This window comes from Silene latifolia, chromosome 1, assembly GCF_048544455.1.
Source record: "Silene latifolia isolate original U9 population chromosome 1, ASM4854445v1, whole genome shotgun sequence".
NCBI classification, from domain to species: Eukaryota; Viridiplantae; Streptophyta; class Magnoliopsida; order Caryophyllales; family Caryophyllaceae; genus Silene; species Silene latifolia.
The window spans coordinates 67398769-67404122 of NC_133526.1; the positions used below are offsets into that span (position 1 = coordinate 67398769).

Consider the following 5354-nt stretch of genomic DNA (forward strand, 5'->3'; position numbering starts at 1 on the left):
TCGTCGTCGCAGTCATCGTCATCATCGCCATTGCCGCCGCCAGATCAATCCGGATTCTCCCCTTAAAAGAAGTAATAAACCCTCCTCTCTAGAGATTTGTTTGTTATTATAAGTATGCATTGTTATTATTTGTTTATTAATTTCTGCTTTAGATATGGTCGAAAAGCGCAAAAGAAACGATGGAAATGCGTCAGGCGACGACTCAGGTGATGAGAATAATTTGCAACACACTGCGGGTCGAATGCGCTACAGGGTTTACCTAGAAGCAATAAATTCAAAGATACCTAATCCTTTATAATGGGATAAAGATACGGGGCTGCTGATGCGTGTCTTTTATATGATGTTTTACACCTCATTTTACACGCATTTCAGAGCTCATTTATGTAGTTTATGTTACTATTGTCCCTACTTCCGTCTACTTTCGTGTTTTTGTACATTATTGCAGAAATGTGAAGAATCCGGCGGAAATCAAGCTAAATCCGTCCCCGAGTATCTTGCATTGCATTTGACATGAAGTGTTTACTCGAGAAACGAGCTTGGTGCGCATTTCGAGGCTTGAAAGACAACTTTATGAAGAATTAGAAGCCAAGTACCAGCTACTTCAGTCGATCGACTGATGCCTATGGTCGATCGACCAGAGCACGATTTCCAGGAGCTACTGTACACTGCAGTCCAGTCGATCGACCGGTCACAGTGGTCGATCGACCACACCGCTAATCTGCGTGAATTAAGAGATCGAGAATTAAGAAGCCCGTTGTGTATTAGGTTTAGGAAAGAGTGTTACGTTATATTCCTATATATTGTAACCTGACATTATTGAGTTATCATCAAGTCTTTTACCAGAAAACTTTAGGGAAATATTAGGGTTTGCATTTAAGTTTAATTATTCAATACAATCGGTATTCTTCTGCTCTTATTACAGTTTTATTGCTTTATTTTCATTCATAGTATAGAATTGCTAGATTAGTTTCCCAAAGCCGAAATTATCGTTTTATGTTATTTGTTTGTTTAATTATTTCAAGCGTGAATTCAGTAGTTTTATTCCTTAATCTTATTGTTGTTTTCATCATAGTTATGAGTAGCTAAATACCTTGTTCTAGGATGTAGGGAATCTGTAGCGTAGGCGGCATTAGAGTAGTACGACCTAAATCGCGCCATAGTCGATTGACTGGCCACGTGAGTATTATTTCGTTTAAATTAATTTAATTGTTATGTTTGACGAATCTAGTGCACGCGACTAGTAAAATGTTTAGGAATTGACCGACCCAATAAAGATCGAAAGATAGGGAAGGGAGATAGCCTACCTAATTAAGACGACTAGATTAATGAGATTGAAAGATGAGTTAATTTAGCCTTTTTAGTCACTTTTCAGGACGAAAGTTAGTATTAGTGATATTAGGGACTTGTAGCGAGATCGAAAGATGCTACCTGTAAGAATGGACCTAGAGGACTTCTTATTTTCCCGTCTCACGTGTTTTTTTTTTGACCTACCGAGTATGCTGCCGCCGAAACTATAGTAAACCGACCATCTTAGCACCCTTTTAATATTTGATTTCATCCGTTTATTTAGTTTACATTTCATTTACTGTCTTTAGTTATAGACCAACTCAAATCAAACCCCCACACACTGTTACCTTAAGACTAAATTCAGACAACTAATAATTGAATCGCCTCCCTGTGGTTCGACCCTGTTACCACTAGCTTCTGTTAGTTTTAATAGGTATTATAAATTTTATCTTTGGTGCACACAACGACGGGCATCAAATTTTGGCGCCGTTGCCGGGGAGGCAATTGTTTAAAATTATTAGTTGTTTTATTTTTAGTCTTTTTTTCTAGTTTAAGGGACATCTGTTCCTTAAACTTTTCTCATATTCTTCTTGTAGTTTCTTCTTATGCGCAGGTCACAGGGTTGTGAACTACTACCGTTCAATCCTAAGATTGAGAAGACTTTGCGTGAGTTAAGACGATCATCTAGGGTATTGCCGAGAGAGGAAGAGCTGAGTACTCTGTCTAGTTACTACGAGAACGAGCTGTTTGAGGAGGATCCACCTTCATCACCTATTTCTACTTCATCAGCTGAAACCATCACATCTCCAGACATGGCTGAAGAAGCTAGTATAGTCAGTCACTCCGAGCCGACAGCTGAGAATCTCTGTAAGGGATTCGCATTACCAGGGACAGAGAGAAAATTCGAGCCGAAACAATCTTATATCAACTTGGTTGAGAGGAACCAATTCGGGGGAGCTGCAAATGAATATGCAGCCAAACATATGGAGACATTCATTGATTATTGCTGTTCCATACCCCCACCAACCGGTGTGACCCAGGACCAGGTGAAGGAGACAATGTTCATATTCTCTCTTCGTGATGCTGCAAAGGAGTGGTACAGAGACCTGGATCGAGCCGCCAACGGGATAACTGATTGGAATTCGCTGGCCTTAGAATTTTACAAGAAATACTTCTCTGCCTCGAAGACCAATGCCATTAGAGCTCAGATCACGAGCTTTAAACAGGGTTCTGATGAGAACTTCCATGTGGCATGGGTCCGTTTCAAGAAGCTGGTGCGAACTATTCCGCACCATGGGTTCGAGAAGTGGAGTCTATGCAATCAGTTTTATAATGGACTTTATGACGATCAGAGAGCTATTCTGGATGCTGTATCTAGTGGTAGATTCCAGGAGAATGTTGGAGTGACTGAGGGGTGGAAGATTATTGATGACTTGGCCACCCATAAAGCTGAGTATGGAAATTTCAGGTGAAATCAAAGGAGGAGTGCTGAATCCCCTTCTGTAGCTGCATTAGAGGCTCTTACGGTGAGATTCGATAAGTACGAGTTGGGAGGAGCTTCAAAAGGAGGGATATATCATGTGAATGCTGTTTCAGACGGTCCTTTCGTCTACAAGAGATGTGGAGGAGAAGGACATGTTTCAGACAACTGTCCTAATCCCTATGAGTCTTGTGCTGCCTTTAAACATTATAGGCAGACAAACACTTATTATGAGCCGAATGTCCATCCAAACTTGAGGTGGAGTAGTCAAAATGTCCTAAATCCGACTCCACCTCCACAGCAGCAGCAACAACAGAATTATGTGCCCCTTCATAAGCAGCAGCAGCCATATCAAAAGTCTCTTTATGTCCCTCAGCAGCAGCAGCAGTCCCAAAGTTCTGATTTCAATGAGTTGAAAAACTTGTTGCTGAAAGAGTCTCAAGTTAGAGAGGCCGGGATGAAGATGTTAGCGAGCCAAATTGCTCAATTGGCTAACAAGAATAAAACTCGAGCTCCGGGACATTTACCGACACAGACTGATCAAAAGGAGACCCTTAATGCTATTACCTTGAGGAGTAGGTCTACCCTTGATGGGCCCGCTATGGTCGAGGAAGCCACTGAAAAAGATGAGGCGGAACCAAGTAAGAAGAAGGCAGTGACGAACAATAGCAAGAAAAAGACGATCAGCAGGTATGTCAGTCGATCGACTGACATACCCAGTCAATCGACCAGTCCGCGAAAAGATATAGCTATTGTTCCTGTAGAAATCAGTCGATCGACTGACATTCATGGTCGATCGACTGACAGCGCTGCTGATGGTGAGTCTTTTCGTCCTCCAATGCCAAATAACTTGAGGGACCACTTATTTCGGGGTACGACGACTCCGAAAATATTGAGGCAAGACCCAAATGCTGATGGGTCTGTTCCGGTTCCAAAGTATGACCCGATGACGATTAATTGTTCATTTTTGAGACGGTCTGAAGAGGGGTCAAGCTACAAAAAGATAAGGTAGTGGATTTTCAGCCTATATCCACCGATGCCGGCATGAGAGACTTAGAGGAGAGGGCTAAGTTACTTCTTTCAGCCCCTTATCCGAAGAGATTGGTGCCGACAAAGGAACAGGTATCGTTTAATAAATTTGAAAATGTTATTCGTAGCTTAAATGTACAAGTTCCTTTTCTTGAACTGGTTAATCAAGTGCCTGCTTACATGAAATTTATGAAGCAACTTTTATCTAAAAATAAGTCACTTGAAACTGTGAATTCTGTCGCACTAACTGAGGAATCATGTTCCTATTTGACCCATACTGCACCCCATAAGCTAGAAGACCCAGGTAGTTTTTCCGTTCCTTGTAGTATTGGCACCTTTTCTATCGAGAAGGGCTTATGTGACCTAGGAGCCAGTATTAGTCTCATGCCCTTGAGTCTTGCTAGGAAGTTGAAATTGACTAAGTTTGCAGTTACCAACATGACAAAGACTGAGATGGTGATCGTTCGCGGTCCAAATTATAGGAGTCTTAGAGGACATTCCTGTGCAAATAGGAAAGTTCTTTTTCCCTGTTGACTTCCTTGTGCTAGATATGCCCGAGGATGCTCACATACCTATCATATTGGGTAGACCATTTCTGCACACTGCTGGTGCAGTTATTGATGTTGGTTCAGGTACTTTGACCTTCAAAGTAGGGAAACACTCCATTGTCTTTGCCCAGACAGCTAAGAAGAAAGACCCTATGTGGCCAGTCACTTGTAATTCGGTTTCTGAAAAGAAATCCTATTTTGTGATTCCTGATATGCCTGTCTCTATGCCTGTTTCTGCTATGACACTTTCGCCCCAGATTGGGAGCAAATTGGAAGAAGATTTCTCTGTTTTGGATGTTGCAGGAGCTGGTTTGGGGAAGGAAGAGCCGCATGTCGCTCCAGCTGTGAAGGAGCCAATCGTTCAAAGAGGCGGTCTAGGATGTCTTAGCTATGGCACAGATGAGGAGCCCGATGAGGAGCCAGTCAAGGTGACGGAGTCTGATTTGGATTCTGACGAGTCAGAAGAGGTCATTGATTGGGGAGATGTTGAAGCTGTTGATCCGTTGAGCTCTGCAGATGTTGGAGTTGAGAAGAGTGCAGCTGAGAAGATGAGCACTGTAGAGGCTACTTCTTGTAGCCTGGAGCCGAGCAAGTGGGCCATTCCGTGGCCATTCTTGATCAACTATTAGTTGATTAAGACTTTTTCAAAAACCATTTATTTTATTGCTTTTGGACCTTTTTAGTGCTTTCGGGTGCGCGAGACTTCGCGTTTTAATAAGTTTGCTTAGGATTTTAAACAATTTAGATTGTTACTTTGGGGTTTGCGCAACTTTGGGCGCGTTATTATGTGCTTTTACAGGTATTTAGACCATATTAGCTCAAGTTATTGAGCTAATTCGAAGAAATCAGAAAGTTTCAGCAGCTATTCCAGTCGATCGACTGGTTGGTATGGTCGATCGACTGGCCGCACAGTTCCAGGAGCTTCTGTTCCTGACATTATGGTCGATCGACTGGGTGAGGTGGTCGATCGACCGTCGCCCTGCGCTGCTGTACCTGTTTTCGATCATTAC

General features: G+C 42.3%; 1 non-coding gene across 1 annotated transcript; it reads right to left on the minus strand.

Moving 5' to 3' along the window:
• Nucleotides 1–2480: 2480 nt before the first annotated feature.
• LOC141621986 (small nucleolar RNA R71) lies at nucleotides 2481–2587 on the minus strand. The gene has a single exon (XR_012532815.1). It is a non-coding gene; the product is annotated as a small nucleolar RNA R71 (small nucleolar RNA).
• Between the last annotated feature and the right edge of the window lie 2767 nt (nucleotides 2588–5354).